This window comes from Lytechinus variegatus, chromosome 9 (genome assembly GCF_018143015.1).
Source record: "Lytechinus variegatus isolate NC3 chromosome 9, Lvar_3.0, whole genome shotgun sequence".
Taxonomy (NCBI): domain Eukaryota; kingdom Metazoa; phylum Echinodermata; class Echinoidea; order Temnopleuroida; family Toxopneustidae; genus Lytechinus; species Lytechinus variegatus.
Genome location: NC_054748.1, coordinates 8,246,096 through 8,259,040, shown reverse-complemented (window position 1 = coordinate 8,259,040; position 12,945 = coordinate 8,246,096). Strand labels below are relative to the sequence as shown.

Genomic DNA, 12,945 nt, shown 5'->3' with positions numbered 1-12,945 from the left:
TATCGTATACATCATCATGATATGTTTTTTCAACCTCATCTCAATTCATTTTCTTCTCATAAATTCATTTTGTATTAAATAAATATATCTCATTCTTCCACATCCTGAAATTAATTCCCATTGGGACGCTCATCCCCATAAGTTATAAGCAGATTAAACCGCTTCGTTTTCGACTTGTAGCTATGCTAAAAAAATATTAAAGTCCTCCATTCATTACGACATTTAACAATCCTTGAACATGCCAATAGCATAGATAATGAACAACATGCGTAAACCGGATAATGCAATATAATCTCCAATATGTGCTGGCATGCGTCTTGCATTTGTAATGCTAGGAGCACAAAAGCCTATTGAGATGATGAATGAAAGGAGATTTTAGGGCGGGTTGTTGATTAATAAGGACATCTTCATTAAAGCAAGTATTATCTTTGAGTATTATTATTATTATTATAAAGCGGATATATACCCCATATATTCCTCTGTTCGTCAATGTAAATCCATAAAGTATGACGTATGAACTAGTTGACGTGACTAACTTTTTGTATCATAACAAGTATTTCTGTGTGTCATTTATATATATTTATTTATATATATATATATTTATTTATATATATTTATTTATATATAGGCCTATTCATATATAGATTTCTTTAATAATTGTTTTGTGAATAAAATGAGTGAACGAGAAAGAGAAGATGAGAGCAAGAGAGAGAGAGAGAGAAATTATAGATATTGGAGGGTGACTGAGAGACGTAGAGAGGAAACAGAGGTAGATGGATGGATGAATGGATGGGGAGATAGATAGATAGATAGAAAAGGGAGATAGATAGATAGATAGGGAGATAGATAAATAGATAGGGAGATAGATAGATAGTCAGATAGATAGATAGATAGAGAGAGGGATAGATAGATAAATAGATAGGGAGATAGATAGACAGACAGATAGATAGATAGGGAGATAGATAGATAGGGAGATAGATAAATAGATAGGGAGATAGATAGACAGACAGATAGATAGAGAGATAGATAGATAAATAGATAGGGAGATAGATAGATAGACAGACAGATAGATAGATAGGGAGATAGATAGATAGATAGATAGGGAGATAGATAAATAGATAGGGAGATAGATAGACAGACAGATACAGGCCTCTACAAAAATTTTTTTCGTCACTTGCCCTGTTGGGCAAGTGATGAAAAAATTTGCTTGCCCGATAGATAAAACTGCTTGCCCAATTTTTTAAATATTTTTTTCATTATGACGGCACTACTCTTATTTTTATTAAGGTATACAAAATAACAATTGAGAATCATGTCCAGGCAGTATAAAAGAACACACATTGAAAAGGATATTTTCAGCAACGTAGGCCTGAGTCTTTACGTTTATTTTGGAGATTAAAAAATCAATATTTTATGGGCATTTAAGGTTTTAAAAAACCCTTCAACAAAAGTTGCTAAAATTTCATATTTTGCATCTTTAAATCCACGAAATGGCTACCTGCTTACCATATATCCTTAGAATTGCTTTCATTTACCGTAGTTGGAAACTATAAAGAAAGCCAGTGAAAAATGTTCAGCTCTTTATTGACTCGGAAAAAATTGTTTTATCATCAAAAGTGGAGTGGCTAAAATTTCACATTTTGCATCTTTAAATCCATGAAATGGTCATTTATTTTCCATATTTCCTTGATTTAAAAAAATAAAAAAATTAGTTGGAAACCATCAAGTCTTTTCTTCATCATTTTATGATGTTGCACTCGGTCAATAATTTTTATCTACATGTTTTCACATGCTACTTTTACCTGTTCAATTATTACTAACATTGTTTAATATTGTATGATTTTTAAGTCATTTTTTTCACTATGCTTAGAATCTTTGGTGTGTGTGTGTGTTTGTGTGGGTGTGACTGTGAGTTGAACTTTGATATAAATGAATTCAATATCTAATTTCTACTTCGCCTATTCCAGTACAATAACCTGTACTCGGCCATGTAATAAAGGCCAACATACCCTAACTTTTCCTGAAGTTCTTTGAAAACGCAGACTTCTACGAAAATTGCATTTCTCTATGGGGGAGTCTAAATTCGGTGAGAATGTATTCATTAATAACTTAAATATACATGACAATGAAGAAATCATCAAACTTTATTGGAAGTTTTGAATAATATACCCGAAATGTAAACTCTGTCTGAAACAGAAAATCACCATCATTGAGGCCTTTACTGAGCGAATTGTCCCCCAGAGCTCTGGCAGAGAGACAGAGCTCAGACTGGCTAGCTAGTATGCGCACGTGCGTGAGCCTCCCGCCGGCCTTGTAAAATAGATGGAGCTTTGTTTGATGATTTATTGTCTGATATTTACCTCATCCCCTCAAAAAGGGAAACAAATGAATTTTAAGTTATAATTAACAAATACGGCAAGTTATTTTGGATGTTAATATAGGCCGTTTTGAAAAGCAAAGCCGAATGACAACTCACCAATGCGAGGTTACTAGACTCTGTGATTTATTTCCTGTGTAATTCTAATTATTTTATCACAGAATCGTGATATCGGAAGGGGGAAAATGTGCATTAGAAATTGCACATGGTGGTAGTCATAATGGACCCTATACTACATTCAACTGTTTCCCGGCCATTGCGTTGATTTTTTTCATACCTGGTACCGTACCATGTATGGAAATACGTGGTACAGAAAAAATAACGCAATTTTGGAATTTGAAACTGCGCTACTCGCTATTTTTTAAGGCTTATAAATTCATGATTTTGAGTGTGGATTTTGGATGATTTATGGAAAAACGAGGTACGGTACAGAAAAAAAGACGCAACAACCACTTGCCCGATCGGGCAATTGACTTTGAGAAGTGCTTGCCCGCACGTCATTTTCACTTGCCCCGGGCAAGCGGGCAAGCGGGTTTGTCGCGCCCTGCAGATAGATAGATAGATAGATAGATAGATAGATAGAGAGAGAGATAGATAGATAAATAGATAGGGAGATAGATAGATAGAGAGATAGATAGACAGACAGATAGAGAGATAGATATATAGATAGGGAGATAGATGGATAGATTGATTGATAGAAAGACAGGTAGATAGATACTCTCTTAAAACAAATCAGTCAAATTGACTAGACAGGTAGTCAGCTGGGTGCAACTGATAGTCTCATTTCTCACATATATTCTAGTCAGAAATATTTGTTCTAGTAAAATACGACTAGAAAGTAGTCAAATATGACTGGAATAACAGGTGCACCCATTAACTAGTCATTTTAGACTGATTTGTTCTTAAGAGTGTAGATAGATAGACACACTCTTAAAACAAATCAGTCAAATTGACTAGACAGGTAGTCAGCTGGGTGCAACTGATAGTCACATTTCTCACATATATTCTAGTCAGAAATATTTGTTCTAGTAAAATACGACTAGAAAGTAGTCAAATATGACTAGAAAAACAGTTGCACCCAGCTGACCCTATGTAATAACGAGTCATTTTGACTGATTTGTTTTAGAGTGTAGGTAGATAGATATATTGATAGAACTGATTGACATATAGATTGACTGATGGGTACATAGATACTGATAGAATGATAGATATAATATAGATATACTGATAGAATTGCACATAGATAAATAGATCTATCTATAGAACAATATATAGATGATTATAGAGACCTATAAAAATATAGATATGTAGATAGACAGATAGTAAGCTACATAAGTGATATATATTTAAGGGAGAGACAAAGGAAGAAATAGAAAGAGAGAGAGGGAGAGAGATGGGAGATTGCCCTTCTGACGAACCTCACCAAATCAAAGCATCTTCCATCCATGAACGAGCTCATAAAAGAGAGAGAAAAAATCAATTAATTTTATTCTTTCAATAGATTCTGTTCTGCTTGAGTGCCCTTCGAAGACTCCGTCCCTTCTGCTTCATAATTTTGGCGCTCTCATGGTGCTGTCACACCGGCTAAAATAATTTTTGAATGACCTTAAATGATTTGTTATCAATGAATCTATTGAAACACACTGGAACTTATTTCAGAACGAAGAAGAGTTCTTGCTCTCTTTCCTCGTCAATATTTCATTTAGAGTACATTAAATCATAATCTTTTTGATAATTATTATTTATTAATTTTCTAGATGTTTTCACACCAATCTTATATAGTAGCTTTATTGTATGAAAAATCGGCACAGATTATGAACAATGCATTGTTTAATATTTATGTGCATGTAGGCCTATTTGATAATTATGCATATGTTTAAAAACAAATTTTATTTTTTTAGGGTATAGATTTCACTTTCATATTCACTTTTTCTTTTTATATAAAGTTAAATTAATACATCTAGAATGTACCCTTCACAATACTCTTTATTAGTGTTAAACGATAGAACAAAACTCTTTAAATATATTAAACTGTACAGATTTTTGTCTGTAGTGCAGTGTTCTTATTTTTTTAGCATTAGGAAGAGGGTTAAATATTTACATTTATTCCACAGTCTTATCTGTTCTGCTGTTACTGTAAAAGGTTTATTTTAAAGTTCTTTTTGAAAGTTCAATGATCACACTTTCTGCTCTGCTTCATTTTGATTTTGCTGCAAAATATGTGATCTTATGATTTTATAGAGAGAGGGCTACAAATCAAGGATAAAGTCCCTCTCAGCTATTTTAAATGACAATAAATGTAGCTACCATGAATGTAACTATCGGGGAATCATTGTTACTTCAGTCAAATGCTTTCATTTATTGCCCGAGATGACATCTTAGTAAAGGAATATGGAGGGGATACTTTGATAATGCAGCAATAAATGGAAAACCTATGGAGGGGTCCCCGGTTGAGATTAAAGCCAATATCAAGTGCAGAAAATATTCCAGTAATTAACATAGAGGAATGTCATTACGATCGGTGCGGTAATCACGTTGTTAAACCATTCATTTTTATGCAGTCGTGAGTCACCCTCTTATCGAGATGCTCTTGTGCGTAAAATGTGTATGCGGGAGTGTGTGAGTAGGATAATTGCATTGGGTGTGCGTGCGTGTGTGTGTGTGTGTCATACACACTACCCATCTTAAGATATGTGTTTTGGTGGCTATTGTGTGCCCGGGACAGGCACACAATGGACTTGGCGACACAATTCGGGGGCTTGTTTTCGCCAAACGTTGGGATGTGTGCTTTCGTGCGTGCTCTTCATCACTCGCCTGCTCGGCGGGGATGAAGGGGGGAAAATCGAAGAAGGGTTTTTCGCGGTAGGTTGACTGGTGAAGGCCTTAGCAAGAATTATTTGCGCTTTTATCAACACTCTTCCCCCACTTGTCTCTCTCATGCTCTCTCCCTATCTCGCTCTGTTTCTTGCCCTCTCCTTCACTCTTACTGTCTCTTTTACTCTCTCACTTTCTCTCTTACTCACTCTTGGTATATATGCTCTGTTTTTATCTCCATCTCTATCTTGTAATTGCTCTGTTTGCACATCTCTGTGTTATCTGCTCGTGTCTCTCTCCCTCTCTTTCTCTGTCTCCTTCTCTCCATCTCAATCTTGTTATTTGCTCCAGTTTGCTCATCTATGGTAATCTGCCCATCTCTGACTCATTCTATTTTTGCACATAATACGTTCGCAATTTTTTCCCTCTCATTTTGCGATTAGATTCTGTGTGTTTACGCATATTACAATGCTTTGATTTTTCTTTATCTTTCTTCTTCACTGTCAAATTACTGTCTATATTTTTCCTATTTCCGGGTCTTTTTCTCCCTTATAATCTCTTACCTACTCATCCCTTTTCCTTGATCCCCTTCTCTTTCTTTTCCATCCATTTTCTTCCTCCTTGTATCCCTCATTTTTCCGTGCCATGTTTTGTTTTCTCTCCTTCCATTTTTCCTTTTCCCCTCCCACACCCGTCTCTCTCCTCTTCTTGGCTCTCACCTCTTCTTGGCTCTCACCCCCTCTCCTTTCTGTCTCGCTATACAGCTATCCCCCTTCCTCACCAACTATTCTTGCTGCCTCCCACATTTTCCTTCCCCCTCTTCACACTTTTACTTTTTTCTTTCCTCCCCTTCCCTCTTCCCTTCATTCTCTTTCCTCTCTCCCCCTCTCACTTCTCCCCATCTTTTGCACTCTCTTCTTCCCCCTCCCCCTCATTCTACTTCATTTCACCCCCTCCCTACCCCCTCCCTTTTCTCTCTCCCCCTCTCCCTTTCTTTACCCCCTCCCTCACCTAATCCATCCTCCCCCTCATCCTCCCTCTCCCATTCCCTCCTCTTCTAGGCCTCACAATCTCTTCTCCCCCTCCCTTTCCTACCCCTCCCTCACCCTCCTCCCTCTCTTACCCACTCTCTCTTCTCCCTCTTCCATTCCCCCCTCTTCTAGGCCTCACAATCTCTTCTCCCCCTCCCTTTCCTACCCCTCCCTCACCCTCCCCCCTCTCTTACCCACTCTCTCTTCTCCCTCTTCCATTCCCCCCCTCTTCTAGGCCTCACAATCTCTTCTCCCCCTCCCTTTCCTACCCCTCCCTCACCCTCATCCCTCTCTTACCCACCCTCTCTTCTCCCTCTTCCATTCCCCCTATTCTAGGCCTCTCAATCTCTTCTCCCCTCTTCCCATTCTCTCTTCAATCAATGCTTGTCTCTTCCATTCACAATCCCACATGTGCTATCTGACTCATTCTGAGCCCATCTCCATCTTGCATCTTATCAACCGTTCCTCCACCTCTTCTCACTCCCATTCTTTTCCACAGCTCATTGCCCCCCCCCGAATCCCCTTTTCAGCTCCATACAACATGCACATGCACCCATCTCTATTTTCCAGTACCCCACCCCTCGAACCCAACGTAATGATAAACATTTATGAGGTGCTGATTATCTACATGTTTCTGTTTGTTTCTGTTTGTGGTAACTCCCGTAGGAAATCGGCAGGACAGCATTTTGCTGGTAAACCCCAAGCTGGTATATAACCAATTACCTAAGAAACATTTTACGTCTAGGTTAAGCAGTCATTAGTGGCTGACGTTATAGACGACAGATATCACTCTCGGGCCTTTTTATCAAAGTGGATACAATGGCAGAGTGGGATTCGAACTCACAACCTTGCTATTATGAGTCCAATGCTCTAATCACTGGACCACACGACCCATGTTTCTTATTGAGTGGCACACTGTGTATTACACGGCTTTAGCACCAGCTGCTAAAGGTGCTTGGTGCATTCAAGGAGTTAATCCTGCCAGTAATATCCATTCACTCACCTGGGTCGAGTGCAGCACAATGTGCATCAATTTCCCGCCGAAGGAAATATGCCATGGCTGAGAGTTGAATAAAGCACGTGTGGCCTTTTCTCATCTTACCTGCCCACCCCACCCTAGGCTCTCACATGGTCATTTATCATCTACCCACCCCACCCCACCCTAGGCCCTCAAGCACCATACAAGTTTCAAGTTTCATAATTTATTGATTAAAATCCACACATGTTGGATCATTATCAGTATTACAAATAGACACTGGACAATTACATTGAAACACATAGTTACAAATCAATGGCATAAATAAATATAAATATAACTTACAGAGCGAGATATGTAGCTGGGTATTAGTATGAAGCGCTTAGAAACATTTGTATTTAGCGCTATGTAAATGTTGCGTATTATCATCATTATTATTATATAGTAATGCATCCAGATGTAGCCATTTATCATCTACCCACCCCACCCCACCGAGGCCCTCACACAAGCACTGCATGCAGATGTGGCCATTTATTACCCCACCCCCCCACAAACTCTGTTCTCTCATGCAAGCAGTATGCACACACACCCATTCTTTCTCTATCTCATCCAGGCATTGCATTGTATTGTATCCCATTCAATTGTCCCCATCTTCCGTACCATACCAAACCGCTCCCACCCAAGCTCGCTGGCCCACACACACACACGCACACACATCCCATTCATTCCCACCACTGAGGGTCGGTCGGTCGCGGAGAAGATTACAACCATGTATATACACTATCCTAACAAATTATCCCTTCATAATTACTGCCGGGCTTGAGCATGTCCTCATCCGCGGATACCCTCCTCGTTTCTCCATCCTTGTTTATTCAGAGGCTCCGCTCCTTATAGCACGGTAAGAAACAAACTTGGTATTTTTTCTTCCCCGTTCATATCGCCGGCGTGATTGATATTCTGGCGGCGTGTATCGCCCCACTGCAGCCTCTTGCTCTGATTCATCCATTCATTCACAAACTATCTCCTCGCTATAGCTCTGTGCATGCACATCCCGGGACCCTCGGCTTGCTTGCTGTACAGCCATACTATACCACTACTCCCAAAGAGAGGTGGGCATAGCTAGCATTGCATTGTCATGTATTGTTATTGATAGCATCAAGCAATAAAGCATAGTGTTACCCTCCGAACCAGGGAAAGAATGGATGTATTTTGCCCATGGGCTATGATCCTTCTAAGGCCGTGTTTATGCTTCCACTTTTCAGGCCAGAATCAGCGTTTCCAAACGTGATTAGTCCAAAACACGGTTGCGTCCATGCTTATTTTCATTTAAACGCTGTTTCAAAACGCCGATCGTAAACTCACAAAAAGGTGCGTTTGTAAACGTCGTTTGACCAGAATCGGGCTTTCTGGGGAAGTATAAACAGAACCACGATCGTAAACGTGTTTAAATGACGTCATTTGGTACATGCTTCCGGTGAGATGAAAATCCGCGGGCAAATACAGTCAACTGCTCCATGTTATCTCCACGTAATAACAACAATTGGAAAAAAAAATTTTCGAAAAAAGGCGCGCCCAATTTGACCTCGCTTTACGATGCGAAGCCAGCTGGAGATCATGATTTGCTCTGAAAAGTTAAGCATAAATAGCACTCCTAGAACCATGTTTACGATCGGCGTTTTGAATCGACGTTTGAAATCGCTGATTCTGTCCTCGCAATGGAAGCATAAACACACCGTAATTCTGTTCATTCATAATTATCTGTTGTATTGAACTAAGCCTATATTGAACACAAGAGTTAGAACTTACAGGAGCTATTGTGCAGCTTCATAGCAAAAACTGTGGTGTCGATTGGTGTACAGATGACTGTGTACACCAGTCATTTAACTCCAGTGTTAAATGTTTGGTGGTAGTAGAACACCCATGGGTGTTATTAAAACACCTTTGGTTGTTACTTTAACACTCTTTGGTGTTATGTTCAATGTCTATGGTGTATTTTTAACACAAGGTGTGGTCCTGAAGGGACACAAACTGGTGTCAGTTTAATACCCTGATTTTTAAAGGGTTTATTTGAGATATTCACTCTTCTATTTTTTTAAAACCATCGGTTGAGCCCATGGTTTATGTAGATTTCTTGTATAAATTACACTTATTTACCACGGATATTAAAAAATGTCCAGTTCTGATGCATGCTTTGGTCACAGTGCGCCAAATTGATGCCTGTTGCCATGGTTAAGTACACGTGAGTTATTCAAATTATTGAACAATATTTACCAAAACTTGAAGCATGCTTAAAGCGGTTGACTTTACGGAACTACATGTAAAAGTGAAAGTCTGTTTTCAATGTTGTCCAAACAGTTTATAATATGATAATACCCCATTCAAATCAAACATTGTTTGATGAAAACACCAAGTTCAGTTGATACTGGATGAAGAAGGAAGCTAAGAATTATTGTAGAAAATATAAGGTTCATATCATAATAATTCATATTTAGTGATTCTCTTTCGAATTTGATATTTGTGTCAGGAAACTCAGTTGTGTTTTTCCTCCTACATATTATTGTATGATTACTGATTGGATATATATGGTATATTTATTGTAAGGAATAATACAGTATGTTTACTTTGCACTTGCCTAAAGTTTTGGTAGAGATTGAAAATAAAAGAATCACATTGAATAGTTTACTCCAGCATTGAAAGTATTATAAAAGGGTAGTGACTGTACGTGTAGTATCATTGTTAAATGATTATTTGATGGGGGCGCCGTGGTCTAGTGGTTTACGATAGCTCTCGTCTTTCAATCAGTGGGATGTGGGTTCGAATCCCAGCCATGGGGTGTTTTCCTTCAGCAAGAAATTTACCTACATTGTGCTGCACTCAACCCAGGTAAGGTGAATGGGTACCCGGCAGGGTTGATTCCTTGAGTGCACCAAGTGCCTAGAGCAGCTGGAGCTAAAGCCGGGGTAATATATAAATAGTGCGCCATCGAATTTTCAACTAGACAATCAGCACCTCATAAATGCTGTATTATTATTTGTGAAAATTTACCATTTGATTAATTATTTGTTGCATTCAGTCGACTTCAAAACAGAAATGAACCAGCAGCCTCAGCGCCACCTCAAGTATGGGCAAGCATAATGCAGTACTAGTATTCTGAGCTGTGTAGTCTTCTAATATAGACCCACGTAAATGATCACATTTTTATTCAATATTAATTCAATACATTCATACCACACTATTTCCTCTCAAAAACATTTTAGATTCTCTGTATGAAAGAAAAAATACTATTCTGATGGCTATCTCAAAATGTCTATTTTTAAAGACTAGTTATTTATAACACACAGTCAATGAGAGGCAACGCAAAGTGTTAGTTAGTTAGTACCCCTCCCCTTCAAATGTAGGTGGTTCTCCTGATTTTAGTTTCAAAATGTTTTTCAGAAATTCATGTATTGCATTTCTTAAAAAAGTTCATTTTTACTAACTACAAAAACTTGATTGAACGCAACCGCAGGCCTGGTGAAGTAAATATCTTTGAAAAAAAAGTGTTTCTGTTTTGAGGGTTGGTGAAAAGTGTCAATTGAACGGAGCTAAGGATTGACGAATGTGGAACAGGATAGAGCGTCTCTGCGTCGATTATGTCCTCATTAATTAGATCTTACACAAGAACAGGTGTCACAAAACTCCTGTGGTCCTAGAATTCCAATGACACTTGTCGACGACGTTCTCTTATCTTCGCCACAGTCTTTGGTGTCTTTAGAGGACTGGTTTATTTCGAGATTTGAGGGAGAATCTTCACATTTCTGGAGTCTTACTCACGGAGATATTGTGTTTCATGCTCCCAGGGTCGGGCTTTCACCATTCACAGAAAGCGCCAGAAACTGAACTAATCTGCAGGGTTTTACGAAGCTTGGGAGAGCATTTAGATTGTAAAGTTATGCTAAGCCTTGCCAGTCCCTGTGTTTTGTATCTTAAAATAGACGTCATTCTCAAAAACAGTTGCACTGAGCGAGACTTTGACTTTCTAAGGGCCTTTCCACACGTGAATCTTGAATCATGTAATGATGATTGCTATTGTAACCGTGACTGTGATTAGCGTTTGTGATTCTAATCATGTTCTAGTTTGGTTTCACATGTGCTATATATTCGTCATTAGCTTTATTTTTTTCACTGGAATCATTCAAATCATGATTTTTTGTTACTGTGTGAAAGGGCAGTAAGTGTGAATCAATGTTGAATATAGGAATTATCATCATAAGGAGATACTGTGAGAAGGAAGAGGAGCTCAGATGTATTTTGCATAGATTTAATTTTTTTTCGTTTTTTGTTCTCTGCCCCTCTTTGTATCCTTCTTGTCTTATGTTTTTTTGTTCTTTCTTCCTTCTCTCTCTCACTTTCAATCTTTGTGTCACTCTTGATATTCTCTTTTATTTCTTGTTTTCTCACTTTCATCCTCTGTGTTTTTATTTTGTTTCATTCTATCTACACAGTAAAACAAATAAATGTTCAAGCCTGTCACTATAATAAGTTATTTAAACTTTATTTGTAATTGTTTAAAAAAAATTGTAATTGTTTAATGTTTTAAAAAACTTAAAAAAAAGTTTAAACAGTTGTTTAAAAAGTTTTAACAGTAGTTGGTAGAGTGAAAGGCTTAAACAACATGCTCAAATTTTAAACAGCATTTCTTACAGTGTAATATTCCCCTTCTCTTTCTCTCTCCTTTCTTCCCCTTCTTCTTTCTCCCCCCCTTCACCTTCTGTCTTGTCTTGAATGTCTCAGCGGTACTTCTGAGCTTTCATAGAATCAAGAAAAAGAAAGAAAAACAGATAAAAATGCTGATCCTGCCGATAAGTGACTCGAGAAATGTATCCGATGATTTTTCATATGTGCGAATTTGTGATGGTTCCCATGGCAGCCAACCAACATTGCTGTCAAATGGTGGCACGTGGAGCCCTTCCGCTCTGCGGCGGGTCACGTGACCCGTCTTCAGCTCGCCCCCTATGGGTCTGGTAGGATAGATTCTGAGATGAGCATCCAAACACATTTCACTCTGAGACAGATTTGATTGAACCCTTTGCGGATTTTCTCCCGCAGTCGTTGTGATGTTGTTGATGATAACGTAATTGATTTAATTATCGGCATCATCACCGAGCACAGATTTAGCAATTCATTTCTGAAGAGATGAAATCCTCTTTTCTGTGCGTGGGGGTGAAGAATTATACCCTTGCCGAGATGTGGGGCAAGGCCAGACTCCCTTATTTTGGGAAAATGCACTAATTTTGAATCTTTTCTTGGTGGGAGCGATAAGCTAATTTCATTCTTCAGAGCGTCTCCGGCACATCCTAGAAGAGATCCAATGTTGTTAAAGATATTAGTTCCAGTTACATATAAATAATTGTTATCATTTCTAGCAGGTTTGATGCATGTCATAAAGCGAATATACACATATGATAAGCTTTAATACTTTAAGTAGACATAATGTGGTCTAGTGGTTTATGTCACAGGATTGTAAATTAGGAGGTACATGTATAGGGTTCAAACAGTCCTTTATCTGTCACAGAGATTTGTACATGTACATTTGATACTCTGCAACCATTTGCTGAAACAGGTTCTCAGAATGGATTTTAAATGTTGTTTCAACATCATTTGAATATGGTGAGCATTAGGTGAACTGACACATCTTGCTTGGATCTATCCAGGGAGTGGGGGATGTGTATCGATTATCTTTACAAAACTCTAAATTATACAATTGC

At 38.3% G+C, this 12,945-nt stretch overlaps 1 protein-coding gene across 1 annotated transcript in view; it reads left to right on the top strand.

The window, feature by feature from the left end:
* Positions 1-7,738: 7,738 nt before the first annotated feature.
* The window catches only part of LOC121422139 (transcription factor Sox-6-like), a 45,391-nt gene continuing 40,184 nt past the window's right edge, over positions 7,739-12,945 (top strand). Inside the window, exon 1 of the mRNA XM_041617032.1 lies at positions 7,739-8,096. The gene's annotated coding sequence lies outside the window, so the exon portion shown is untranslated. The remainder of the gene's footprint in view (positions 8,097-12,945) is intronic.